This window comes from Canis aureus, chromosome 14 (genome assembly GCF_053574225.1).
Source record: "Canis aureus isolate CA01 chromosome 14, VMU_Caureus_v.1.0, whole genome shotgun sequence".
Lineage (NCBI taxonomy): Eukaryota > Metazoa > Chordata > Mammalia > Carnivora > Canidae > Canis > Canis aureus.
The window spans coordinates 63951633-63966009 of NC_135624.1; the positions used below are offsets into that span (position 1 = coordinate 63951633).

At 37.2% G+C, this 14377-nt stretch overlaps 1 protein-coding gene across 5 annotated transcripts in view; it reads left to right on the forward strand.

Annotated features, from left to right (window-relative positions):
• The window catches only part of SLC4A4 (solute carrier family 4 member 4), a 343869-nt gene that overhangs the window by 109066 nt on the left and 220426 nt on the right, over window positions 1-14377 (forward strand). The window contains exon 1 of one of the 5 annotated variants that reach the window (XM_077848315.1): window positions 6012-6165. The exons of the other annotated variants lie outside the window; for them this stretch is intronic. The gene's annotated coding sequence lies outside the window, so the exon portion shown is untranslated. Of the gene's footprint in view, window positions 1-6011; window positions 6166-14377 lie in introns of those variants that run through there. 5 annotated transcript variants of the gene reach the window in all.

A 14377-nucleotide genomic window follows, 5' to 3' on the forward strand; every position in this document is an offset into this window, starting at 1 on the left:
GAAACTCAACTTTTCTGATGAAAATGTTATCTGGGGTTTAATTTTAGTAAAATCTTATTAATTTTCTTTATTAGTTTAGCTATTATGTTTATTTTTATAACATCTTTTTGAAGCAGAACGTCTCACAAACTAGATGTTCATAATATGAGTATCATTTATATTTCCGAAGAGAAGTTTTATTCTGGTTTTGAATAAACCATTGAATTAGTCAAGTTAAGAGATTAGTTTTTGTTATCTGTGAGGCAGAAAAGTGGTAGAAGGATATGTGACTTCAGCCAACTGGCACTGACAAGCTTCCCTGTTGTCTAGGTCATAGGAAATTAGGCATTTGGAGACAGGTGCTGAGGAAATGAGTTACACTTACTATGATAAGTCTGACACATTCCCAGTTTTATTTTCTGTATTTGGTGGTTGGTGCTTTTGTGGTATAGCAAAAGATAGTATAGCTTAATAAGGTACTATTTATTTCAGTTTGAGGTAGGAATGACCTTGATTATTGTAGATTTGAGGAGGAGGCACATAATTTGATTTTGTAGGTGTTGTGTATTTAGTCTTCTGGGCTTTGGAGTGGTGGTGATCCCCCCCCCCCCCCCCCCCGCCCCGCCGTCTTAGCAAAGGAAATATCCTAAAACTTCAAAACAACCAAATTATTGATAAAGTGTGTTATAGTGGTAGAAAGAGCTATGTGCTGAGAATTATGAATTTAAAAAATGGTCTCTGCTAATGACTTGCTGAAAATGGGCATTTAATGTCTCTGAACCTCTTTTTCTTGTTTATAAAATGCTATTTTTGTATAACTCCTAAGGTCTCTTCTTGTTCTAAAATTCTGTGACTTTACGCCTCTTCTCTATGACTGCAGTGATTGATTCTTTCCACAGAGTAGGGAGGTAACGGATACTCCTTATCCATGAAAACAGCCAATTTTGTTGGAAAAGGAATGTGTGGAAGTGGACCTGTGGGTCTTGGATCTAACTGCATTGCTTGTAGCTCACTCTTTTTGAAATGTAGTACCTGCATAGTGGGCTCTTGGCTGTTTGTTTCTTCCTCTCCAGGTATGCTGAAATTCTGGAAGGTAGGCACCCGCTTGAATGCATAGTTTTCAGCAACCTGTTTCTAGAGCGGACATTTGTATTTCGATTGTGACCTTTAGTGGTGATGGTACCCTGGTCTTCCCTGTAAGACCCATAGGTAACACTACGATTGGGAGTTTGCAACCTTATGGGAAAGGAGGATGGTGCCATGTTAGGCCTAAATAAGGTGTTTTGCATTTGCAAAACATCATACACTCTACCTAAACATAGATTTTGGTAAATGGATTTTAGATGGCTTTTCCAATTCCATCATGTTTCCTTAAGCCATTTTCACTTTTTGCAGTAATCATTTTTCCAGTGTTTGCAATACATTCTGTTATAAATGAGATTTATCATCTGTCAAAAAGAAAAGCATAAGAATCAGGCTGTGACCACCTCTCTCTCTCTTTTTAAAAGCTTTTATTTATTCCTGAGAGACACAGACAGGCAGAGACATAGGCAGAGGGAGAAGCAGGCTCCCTGTGGGGAGCCTGTTGCTGGACTCAATCCTAGGACCCTTAGATCATGACCTGAGCCAAAGGCAGATGCTCAACCACTGAGCCACCCAGGCATCCCACCTTTTTTTCTTTTAAAAGTAATTTCCATCAGCTCTTCTTTTCCTTTGCTTTACTATCTCCTGTGAATGCATTTCAGGAACTTGAAGGACATAATAAGTATAAATCTGTGGACTGAGCAGAAGGGAGGAGAGAGAAATGCTAAGATGGAATAGGAGGGCAGTAGATCGATTATTCATATAATGCTTCTTTGGGAGTAGAGAAAAGCAGATTCATTGTTTATAGTAAAATTTAGCCCAAATGGCCTCTGCACAATGGGAAGGTCTATTTCAGAGCAATGCAATATGCCTATTAGTGTTTCAGACAAGTCTCTGTTTCTCTGTCAGAATGTTTGCTGGTGACTTTGTTGCTCAGACCTCAAGGTGCTTTTTGTCTCCTAATGTCTTTCCCATAGACCACTGCTGGAAAACAACTCTTCTAGCATACATGGACAAAAAGTATCTGTTTATGATTCATCCTGTCCACTTTTCGATTCTTTGATTAGGAATCACAATTGCTGTTAGAATCACAATTCTCTATTAGCAGAGAGAATAAAACAGAAGGCCATAGTTAGCCATTGTAATCCAGGATCAGAATCACAAGGCCGTGTGTGACTTTGAAGCCTACTTGTTCTTTCTCAACACAATTGATGTTATAACATCCAAGATAGGTTTTATTATTTCCTTTTCTTGTTTTTCCCTCCCCCTTTCATCTTCTACCTTCCTTTCCTATCCATCCCCTCTATCTTCGTCCCTCTCTCCTTATATCCCCTCTTTCTTTTCCTTCCTTTCTTCCTTCCTCACTGTATTTAAGTACTTGTAAGAAAATGGGCAACAACACTTTGTTTTGCTGCATCTTGTGATCTCCAGATTCTGTCATGAACATCTGTCACGTGCGTGTTATATTCCTGGCTCCATGCTAGGCCCATTCCTGTGCATTGTCTCATTGAATCCTCAGCGGTCCTGTGAGAAAGCGGTTTCATCCCCTGTTCCATCGATGAGGAAACTTTGGCCTGATTCACAGAGCTGGTATGTGGCAGAGCCTGAATCTGAAATTAAGTCCTCTGGATCCTTCCTCTACTGGGTAGGAATGCTGTTTCATTTTGGAACTGCTTTTAGAAAAAGAGCCACACCTTAGTATGGAAGCAAGGCAGCTGTGAATAAATGAGTACAACATGAAACTAGACTCTGGTTCCAGATTCCCCAATGACTGAGTTGGCCTTGGGCAGGTTTTTAAACTTTGTACTTCAGAGTCCTTTTTAAATAAGGATAGTAAAAAGACTTCCTAGAAGAATGTTAATCTATAGGTATCTCTTTTCATTGTGGAATCTTCTGTTTATCTTTTTAATTTTGTGGAACACTCCAGAACTCCTAGTCAGGAGAGAAATTCCAACATAGTTGTCTTTATAGCACAGCATTTCATAGAAGTATTATTATCTAAATTGATTGTTAACAAATGTGCTGAACCATTAGTCAAATCTGGTTATTAGTTAATGGGCCATCAATACTTAGTTATTGACTACCTGCCGTGTGACTGACAGTTTATATTTATTATCTCATTTAATCCTTTTATCATTCCTATGAGTTCTCTTTCAAGTTCACAGATGATAAAAATGAGGCTCATGAACTCATAGAAATAGAGAGTAGAATGGTGGTTATTAGGAGCTGGGATGTGGAGAATGGGGAGATGTTGGTCAAAGGGTACAAACTTGCAGTTATAAGAGGATGAATAAATTCTGGGGATCTGATGTACAGCATGATGACTATAGTTAACAATACTATATTATATACTTGAAAGGTGCTAAAAGAGTAAATCCTAATTATTCTCCCCCCCCACACACACACACACACACACACACACGGTAATTATGTAAAGTGATAGAGGTGTTAACTAGCCTAATTGTGATAATCATTTCAAAATGTGTACTGATATCAAATGATTACATTTTGTACCTTGAACTTACACAATCTTATATGTTAATTCTATCTAATACAGTCAGGAAAAAATGAGTCTCAGAAAAGTTAAATAAATTCCTCAAGGTCACATTCTGGTAGAAGGTGGGGGTGATATTTGGATCTCTGAGAGCACAAAAATAGTACAGTGGTTATTAGTGTGGGATTTGGAGTTAGATTTAAGTCTTGGTGTGTCTCTTACTAGCTGTGTAACCTTGGACAAGTGACTTGACCTTTCTAAACTTTCAGTTTTAGAATGGGTTTCTTCAGCATACTCTTCTGAAAATTAAATTGCAGATATGCATACCCTGAAAATGGTCTAACAACAGAAATTGAAGTATGCAGTCGCCCTGCCGACAATGATTTACTATGTCAAATGAGAGATGAAGCATAAAGATGAAATGGGAACACAATTTTATGTTTCATAATGTATGGTAAAGTGTGAAATCATGCAGTTTTAGCCAAAGAGAAGATGCAGGTAGTATATTAGAACTTTTGACTAGGTGGGGCTGGGGTATACAAACTGTTTTCTCATCTTTGCCACAAGTGTACTGTGAATCATAGAGCAAGTTATTTCACTTCTGCATCCCTCTCTCTGTGTTTCATTTGTTCACTCATTCATGAAACATCTGTTGAGAGACAGAAGTGTGCTGAGGCACTACTAGGAAGCTAGGTACTGCACGAGGAGCTGAGACTTGCTCTCTGTTCCCAGAATGCGTCATGGAACTTAGAATATCTTGGAAGAATAGGCAGACATATGAGGATTTCATTGTAATGCAGTGTGAAAAGTGACACACTAGTGCTTGAGAGACATACACAGAGTCCTGTGGGTACTTACAGAAGACATTGATGAAGTCTCTTTGGAGTCAGGGAAGGGCTCGTGAAAGATGACAGTTGAATAAGCAGTGAAGATGAGAAGGGACTTTGTCTTATTCATCTTTATGTTAATATTTCCCAAAGCATGGAGCGCAAGTGCAGTGCCTTCCTACATAGTAGGCCCTCACTAGTGGATTGGATACTGAGTTATAAGCCTGACTTGTTTTGAAGATCCTTCCTGTGTTTTTGGTCAATGGCTATTCTATTTCTGACAAACACAGCTCAAGTCTGTACGTCCCTCAGTGTCAGAGCAGAGGCTCTGAAGTTAGACTTCTCAGTTTCAGTTCCCATCTCTGCCACCAACAGTCTTTGACCTTGGACAGGTTTACTTCTCTGTGCCTCAGTTTCCTCAGCTAAAAAAATCTACATAATATGGTCTTGGCATTATTAAATGGGAAAAAATCAAATGCAGAGAATTTAGAATGAGGACTACACATAAAGAGTAGTAACCACTTAACCAGATTATCAGTTTGTATTTTTCATTTACATATATCTTTGCCCTGAGTTTATCAATAATGCTGTTCCACAAATACTCATTGTTAATTGCTAAAATAGTACCTTTTCTGTATATTTTCTGATTGACAGAGGACAAAAAGAGAAGGTGACTTATTTTAGGAAACAGGTTGCTTATTCATGGCCTGTTCTTGCTGTAAAGCTCTGATCATAAGTTTCTGGTTAACGCCACAAGGAACTCGCATGTATTTTGCTAATTACAAGTCATGTTTCTTGGCGGCCCCTTTTACTGTTAAAATGACCTCCAGATTTGGATTTTTCTTCACTCTTTATTAATGGTTAACAAACTGTTTAAGGCACAGCAGGAAAGCCAAGTAAGCCTGAAGCGTTTAGAAAATGGCATGTGAATTAGTTGTAAACTGTTTCAGTAAACATTAAATGGGTGGCAATTACTTAAAGTGATTGCCTAAGTTTCGTTAAAGTATTTAAGATAAAAAATATGTGCTTAATACTGTTTTAATTATAAGGAACTCATTAGAGTAGCTTCAATCTAGGGTTTACCAAACCAGCCTAATTCTTAACCTCACCTCACCTAGGGTTTCTCTTAAAAAGACAGATTCCTGACTCACCCCTCTTCCTTCAGATCTACTGAGACTCAGGAACCTCGTAATCTATATTTTGAATAATCTCAGGTGAATCTGATGATCAAGATTGAAAAATACAGCTCAGGTGTTGTCTGGCTAAAGGCCTGCCTTAAATTTTCCTTGCAACAGTTGGAAAAACCACTTAAAGATACTTCAGTATAACTGATTATCAAGGGTTAACAGTGGTGAATGTAGAATGAAAAGTAGCTAAGAAAATGGAAGTCTTAGCTCTGGATTACCTTCCTAAACTCATTGACATCAGAAGCAATACCACTGGATGCTGGACTATAGCAGGAAATGCTATATATTTAGATTTGCCACAGTTTTTTTTTTAGGTAGGTGAAGAGTATACATGAAAATAAGGTAATCTTGTAAGATGTTGCCTAATAACTGAAAGTGGTGCATTTATGAACGGAGTTGCAGAAGAAATGCTGAGTGCTGAGTGCACCTTTGAGGGAAGGTAGCCTTGCCACGGACGGTTGGAGATGAACAGCAGGAAGCTACATTCTCAACATGTGTGCGGCCAAGAACACCCAGATGCTGAGCTGCAAAGAGCAGTCCACTTGAATAGGTGTTTACAACTACCAATCACAGCGCTACAGATGTCTTCATCGTGGTAAGAACTGCTGAATACCCTCCCTTCTTGCCCCCACAAACTATGGCATTGCCTACACAGCTTTCTAAAATACACACCTGCTCTTGCCACTTCCTGCTTGGGGCTCTCAGTACTTCCCTATTGGCACCATAGGATAAAGTCTAAATGCTTTATCAAAGTATATAGGACCATTCATGACTTATATCTATTTTTATAGTCTCCTCTCTCTTCTCTTACCATGCTCTGTGCTTCAGCCACATTGAGATATAGACTTCCAAAGTGCTTTAAGGAAAAAAAAAAACATTATTCTGTTATAGCCCCTAGCATAGTGCCTAGTAGGGGCTCAGTTCACAGTAGGTGCTTAGTGAGTGCTTATTAGATGAATGAATAAATCAAAAGCATTTTGCACAATTACTATAATTATCTGTTTACATGTCAGTTTTTCCCTTTCGAGATATGAGCCCACCCGGAGCACTATAGTGTGTACATAGTTCCTGGCACATCAGAGATACTTATTTCAAATTTGCGAATGAATTAGTAGCTTGATAGGATCACAGATTACAGGTACTTTGCATATTCATTGTCAGTCCTTAATTATCCATGCTATTTAAGGCAGATTGGATAAGTCAAGCATATTAAATAATAGTGCGTTTGATTTTCTTGGAATTTATAAAATTATCAAGCCAAACAATGACTATCTGAATCTTGAGAGACTGGAAATTTGGCTGACTTTTTAGGTTCCTCCCTTTCCCATGGAATTCTTTGTTTTTTCTCTGTATTCTATGTTCAATTGCATCAAGCTTAAGATTCCTTATAAATACCATAGATTAAGGCAGAGCTGACCTGTCCCAACTCACTCTGTTAATAGTTCACACCTCACCAAGGTTGAGAAATTGAACTGTTTAAGGACTTTGGCTTGAGCTGAGTTTCCTGGGAGAACAAAAATAGATAAGAGATATTGAATGTCATTATATTACTTTATCAGAGTTAATGTGGTTATGACTGTGTTTGTCGGATCATTGTCACATGTCGAGCCATTGCAAAGCCAAGCTGCAGGCGTTGATTTAGAGCTTCTTTAGTAGAGGCAGAGAAGACTTCCTTTTCAGAGTGGGCTCCAGTTGCTCCTAGGATTGGGTAGATAAGCATATAATATTTATGTGAAACATCACTTTTACTTGGATATTTGCAAGGAAATATTTTTATAATAAAACAGAATTATTAATTTTAAATGTGAAATCCATGAGAGTCTTTAAAGTTTAAGGATGGAGATTTACAGAGACATTTTGACACTGGGTAGGTGCCTCAGTTTTCTCCTCTGATTAAAGTTTGGAAGAACATGCACATTAGAGGTTTGTATTGTGGAAGATTTAATGACCACAGCATAGGCATTTTGAACTTAAAGAACACATCCGATGATAAAGCCCTTGAAAGTCTTAGTTTTTAGATTTCATCACTGAGGACCCTGAAGTTCTCTCTCACTTGCTTCTTGAGCATGAAGGGCTGTGGTACAGTCTTTAGCTTTACTTTGTTGCATGAAAAACCATTTTGGAACCAAAGCTTCAGAGAAAGAGATGCTTTCCTGTTTTTGAGAACAAGTTAAATTATGAACTGCTTTATTTCGAGCCAGTTGGAGGTAGTATACTGCTGGCAATTCCAAACCATTTAAAAACAAAAGTTACGGTTATTAATTTTTGAAGCCACAAAAGCATGAATCAACATTATAGCAGTGTCAGTATCTCAGTAGGAACTGTTTTCAACTGAACTGTGGCAGCAAAATAAATGTTTGCAGATTGTTTTGACAAAATGTCATCTACTGGGCTTCAATTTATTCTCCAACAGCCTTGCTTTTGAAACACAGTTGCTGCACTTGAAGTAGAGAAGAAAATCCTCCCTCTGAACCTTTCTGGGCCTTAGCAAAGAACTCTGTTTGCAAGCATTTGTAATGCAGATCTCCAAATGTTTTCAATAGAAACCAAATATGTTGCTAAGAGATGTGCCGGTAAACATCTGTTTGGCATATTTCACCATGGCGGAGATTAGGGAAATGGGCCTGTAAAGCAGAGTGGTCAGCTGGTCACCACAGTGGTACAGGCCATTTTAAAACACAGGTCATATGTGTTTTTAAAGATCTCTAAACAGGGCTGTAAAGTAGAAAGGTATTTTTTTTCAGCTAATGTATTGCATTATTATTCTAAGCATTTATTGACCCTTGACAGTCTTAAAAATTATAATGTTCCTTAGCGAATTTTTATAGGATACTTTTTTTTTTTAAACTTCTAAGATTTTATGAGGGTGTGTATGCACTGTTAGTTGATTTTATTCTTATTTTTCAGTGTACACCCATCGTAGTAGCTTAGGCCCATGCAAACCCTAGGGTAGTTTTATTCCTGGAATGAATATTTTTTATTTATTTATTTTTTATTTTATTTTTTAAAAAATATACATTTTGAAAGTTGTTTGATGAGCTTGAAAATAATTTTCCAAAATAGTTGCATCAGTTTTACACAAAACTCTGCTTGTGTTTGTTTGCATGTCCTCTGACTCTTAAACAGATCTGTAACCTCCAAAGTTAAAACTGACAAGTTTATAGGCTAAGTTATTTGAACTCGGCAATGGATTTAGACAGCTCTTAAAGCCATTTACAATCAGAGGAAAAGAAATGAAAAGGAATAGAATGGATGGCTTGTTGAAAAGTAAAGGAATAACAGCTCAATCCTAAGCTTAATGTAGGAAAATTTTAACACTCATTGGAGGGCGTTTGGTAATATATAATGCTTGGTTACTTTACAGAAAAAGATAAACATTGTTATCAAGATCTCAACATCTCTCACTTTCAAAGAGTTCAAGTCAATGGCCAGTTATGTTTTTGAGATATGGAGCATGGGTTCTTGAAGGGAGCCCTGTGTTCTGAAATAGAGTAGACATAGAAATGGAGCGGAAGCATGCTGTAGTAAAAAAGAGTATAGACTTCAGGGTCAGACAAATCCACAACTTCATGCTAAGTCTAGATCCTTCCATTACTGGGTCTGTGACTTGGATAATGTATGTAACTTCCTGGAACATGTTTCATTTGAATGTTGGCATAATAATAGGTTATAGGAGTGTATAGAAGTATTTCTTAAAAAAGATAATATATGTTCCCAGTAGGTGCTGTTTACTGATGGATGTCCATATTGAGTAATATTTCTAATCAAGTGCCCAAACTAACACAAATATTACAGTTTAAAATTCTTGGCCACAAAAAATAGAAAGCAAGCTAACAACTCCTCAGTAAACCCTGTCTTAGTAACTATTTGAAGCAGCTTGTGAGTGGTGATCAGTTGGGAAAAGAATGAAACCTTTTGATAATGGATGATAGAAATATAAATTTTGGAAGAAAAGACTGCAGTGCTTGTGTAGTCCAGTTTGCTAATATGTGATTGTATCCTATATAAGATTATAAGACAACTGATTGCTCTCAAAGTCTTTGATCATTTGAAATAGGACTAGATTCCAGATAGGAAAGAAACTCACTTTTGGAGTTTGATTTTGGCATGTGAAAAGATGCATTTTTTTTTACTCAACTTAGATTCCACAATCAGAGGCAAATTAACCAATTGTCATTCATGGTGGGACATACCAAACAAACATTACAAAACTATTTTAATTGTAGTTGATGTTTTTGAAGTGAATCCTTGGACATAACCATCTATATGACTTGGATGAATCACTCTATAGGAGAAAATTTAGTGTCGATTGATTTAATGTCCAAATAATGAAATTTTGAATGTTCAGGCCTATTTTATATTAGTGGCCAGGGAAAAATAATTAGGAATTGACTTTCAGTATCCTTTTTAAGGGAATCATTTAGTAAGATCACAAGTAATTATTTAGTGACATTTTTGGGTGTGTTTTAAAGTAGGATTAAATGAATATAACATTATAAGAACTGGGCATTGGCCAACTTTTTTTTTGAGTATACAAGGCAGAGTTTATTTCAGAGGTTCAGAGTTTATTTATTTATTTACTTATTTATTTATTTTTCAGAGTTTGTTTAATGATGATAATTTATTTTTACGTAAACTGACAGTGGAATCTGTAAAAATATTTGGGCTCTTGAAAAATTAAGACTTTTAAGAAACCTGGTTAAGGACTGATTTTACGTTTTATTATTTATTTATTTATTTATTTATTTATTTATTTATTTATTTATTTATTTATTTTAAAGATTTTATTTATTTATTCATGAGAGACACACAGAGGCAGAGACGCAGGCAGAGGGAGAAGCAGGCTCCATGCAGGGAGCCCGACGTGGGACTCGATCCCGAGACTCCAAGATCACACCCCGGGCCAAAGGCAGGCGCTAAACTGCTGAGCCACCCAGGGATCCCCCTACATGTTTTATTTTAATATGAACTTTGTTCTACTGTAATAGAGAATCCCAGTTCCTAAAAATCTGTCTTAGGCAAGAGTAGAAACTGGGTGAGCCTATCTTAGGGTAACAGTCTTAATGTGTGCATAGCTTTCCTGCAGCTCTGAGATAACCGATGCTGTTAAGTATTTATTGGGTATCTCTAGGGTTGCCGATTGTGTATTTGCTTTGAAGACAGGCACAACTTGAAGAGACAAAGTAGATGGTTGTCAGTATGACTGACTGTGCTCTACACAAAATTCTCACATTCATTGCTTAGTCAGTTACCCTTGTATCACCACACATTCTTTTTATCTGTGAGCCATCATGCATGCCTTTCCCTTTCTGTCTTTGGAAATCCCCATCCTTATGCTTTATTCTTCTTTCGGTAAAATCTCAGCTTTTTAATCATCTTGAGTACTTAGTGCTTACTTAGGTCTCTGGAGTTGGTTATGTGCCTTTACCAACTGTAGGTCACTGTCACAGAGGTTTATTTTTGTTGCCACAGTTGATGGTAAATTCATTGAAAAAGGAAGAATAAATATCTTCATTCATTTTGCAACTCCTTTTCGTAGCTGGTATCTAAATACTCTTAGTGCTTACTACACATCTTTGACTAAATAATAGGAGACATAAAGGGGATTTGCTCAGGATTGTTTTTTTCCCTCCAATCTTTGCATTTGAAAATCTGTTGATACTCTTTCTCAAAGGAAAAGATGAGATCAAAAGTGATAGAATGAATAGCACTGTCTCATATCTTGAACAGGTTTTTGTAAGCCAGAATAACAAAATTCAATTCCACCATCCATGGATGTGCTTTGCAATCTCTTCTTTCTTCCGGTTGTTATTAAACATCAACCAGATGAGGAAGCTGAGTCAGAGGGCAAAGAGGGATTTGCTCAGATGGAATTGGAGCTGAGCATGGGATCTGGGTCTTACAGTTCTGAATCCATGACTCCAGCCATGATTACTGTTTATTTAGTCATGTTGTCTTGAGTAAATTCCCTGTGCTATCACTAGACAGGAGAGCATAGAAAACCCCATCTGAACACTGAATGCTCCTTAACTATGAAGATCCATTTCTTCTGAAGTTGTGAGAACCAGTTGCTGAGGACATTTCACTAATCACTTGAAGGAGTATGTCAACCTATCAGCAAGGTTTGTAGGGTCTTTAGTATCTTATGTGAGTCCTTCCTAAAATTTATTGAGAAGACTTCCCCATCATGCCCCCAAACAACACTACTTCTTTAGTTCATTTTCACATTATTAAACAACTTTAGTATTTATATTTAATATTTGCCTTGACCTTTAGGTCCTACTGACTTGGTAACTTGACCTTGATTGATTCTTCCTTCTGTCCCTTTAGGTTTGGTGTTTATATTTCCTGGAGTTGGCATGTGTACTTAGGCTTTTCTCACTTTTTAGGCCCACAGCACCTTCTGTTGCCTTCGTATGAGTTCCCTCTCTCATTCTTTGTATCTTTCTATATCTGAATCCCAATGATCCCAGTTTGCTAGTGGCTTTTTCCTGCATAAGGAAGGCAGCAGAGGGATTTGCACAGTTTTCAGGTGAATGCCCAATCTCTGCTTCAGAAGGCTGCTAAAGCATTTTATGAGCATAGTTCTAGGAAAGATAAATTTGAACTTATGTAGTTCTAGAAAAGTGTGGTTAAGTTGACAAATGTTATTTCTAAACCAGCTTAAACAAATTTGTGATTAATCTAAAGAAGGAGTGGTCTGGGAAGGTAAAGAAACTCTTAAGTTTTATGATTGATATTTAATTAATTGGAAATTCTGCATCCAATTAAGGAATAGCCATGCCTTACACCTCACCACAAGTTTTAGAAGTGACTAAATTCTCTGCCTGTCTTTTATGAACAGGAAGCTGTTAATAATAAATCTCTTTTGAAGTGGTGCTCATTTACTTCCCCTGATAACAGAGGTTATCCCCAGATGACTCAAAGTGTTATGTATAGGTTCTTTATGTAAGGGATTAAGAAATGTTAGATGGGAAAATTATAGTGAAAACATATTTTGTTGAAAAGGGTGATTCCTTTACTTTTATTGATATTACCCTGTGAAGTACAGAGATTGTTCATACCACACCTTCATAGGAAATCAGTCCCTAACAAGCCCGCAAGTGTTCCTCTATTTTAAAATAGTTCCAAAAACTAAGCTGATTCCATCTTATTGTTTATTGAAAGTGGATTTAGCAAATCCCTGTTGACATTTTGGGAAAGCATTTAATGAAACAGCATGAAAATTTAGTTGTTTGCATTAATTAGGCTCTGGTCATTAATATGCCATTTTTGTACATTGAACAAATGTACAAGTACTCAACCTGAGTAGTTGAACTCAGGTTTTACAAGTGGTCCTTTAGATTCTGGTGTGATTTTGAGCTCAGTGCTGACCAATGGACATGTGTTGCTGGTTGACTTCCCTATTACGGTCTTTTGGGTAGATAAAGCCAGGTAAATGAAGAATTATGTTGTCTGAGAACACTGAAACTAGAAATATCAAGTGGATGGTGTTGGAGAACGTGTTAAATAATTTTTGTCTTTACTGAGAATTTAATTAAGACGGGTTAGGACTCGTTGCCACTAATTTTGGATCCTCAACTCAGAGCAGACTTTTTTTTTTTTTAAAGATTTTATTTATGTATTCATGAGAGACAGAGAGAGAGAGAGAAAGAGAGAGAGAGAGGCAGAGAGAGAAGCAGGCTCCATGCAGGGATCCTGGGACTCCAGGATCACGCCTTGAGCCGAAGGCAGGCGCTAAACTGCTGAGCCACCCTGGGATCCCCCAGAGCAGACTTAAAAAAAGCAGAAAAGCTTGTTGTAGAATCTTATTAACATTTCTGTATTATGTCCAGAGTTTTATCAAAATCTTTAAAAAAAAAAAATCTTTAGAACATTGATGGAATGTCACCATTTTTCCTTTAGAAAGAACCAGCACCTATGTAATGTTTCCTTGATTCTTGCATTCTTCGATCTCTCCTTTTAAAATGGGATTATATTCTGAATCACATTTTCCCTTTATTGCTATCCAGGAAAGATGGATAGGATTTTTTGGTAATGTTGGGATGAAGTCAGACATCCTAAAGATTCCTTAAGGCTTGCTGCCTTTATATTCTTTCGCATTTTGAAAGAGAGTCTGCGGGAGGGAGGAGGTCTTTGCTTGTGGAGGCATCTAATGACAGCATTAGCATGGTAGTTGTGATACTAATTTTGGAACAATAAATTTAGCTACTTTTGTATAGAAAGTAGTGGCACTTGAGCAAGTCTGTAGAGTTTATTTTGAGAATCTTGAAGATTTCCTAATGTTGATGAAAATTAGGTCTGACTTTAGAAACCTCAGGGTATAAATTGTGCTGTTAATTGTTCTGAGTTGAACCTGGAGAAACTGCTGATATGTTCACTCTTAAGCAGAGTGATTCATCATATAAACCTTATCATGGACAGCTCTGGCAAAGCAAAGAGAAGTGAAGTAGGGAGTAAGAAATTAAAGGAAAACAGATGAGAGCTGTGACATGCATTAGGAACTTTGAGGTCTTTTAGGAAGAGGTTGCTGGGTAGTCTTATTCTTTACCATTTTCATGGGTGAGTTCCTACTTAGAGAAAGCATCCCACCTTTCCATGCTACCTACATGAAGCCCCTTCCTACTGTCCACATTCTTTTGCACCCATGGGATTATCTTTAGAAATGTGTGGCTCTTCAGTCTGCTAGGTTTCAGATCCATGGCCAGTCCTGTTAAATGGTTCAGAATAGGCAGTTGGAGTCCCTGGGCAGCAGTAAAGACAATACTGGAAGACTTTGTTTTGGACATTTGTTAAGAAAGATAATT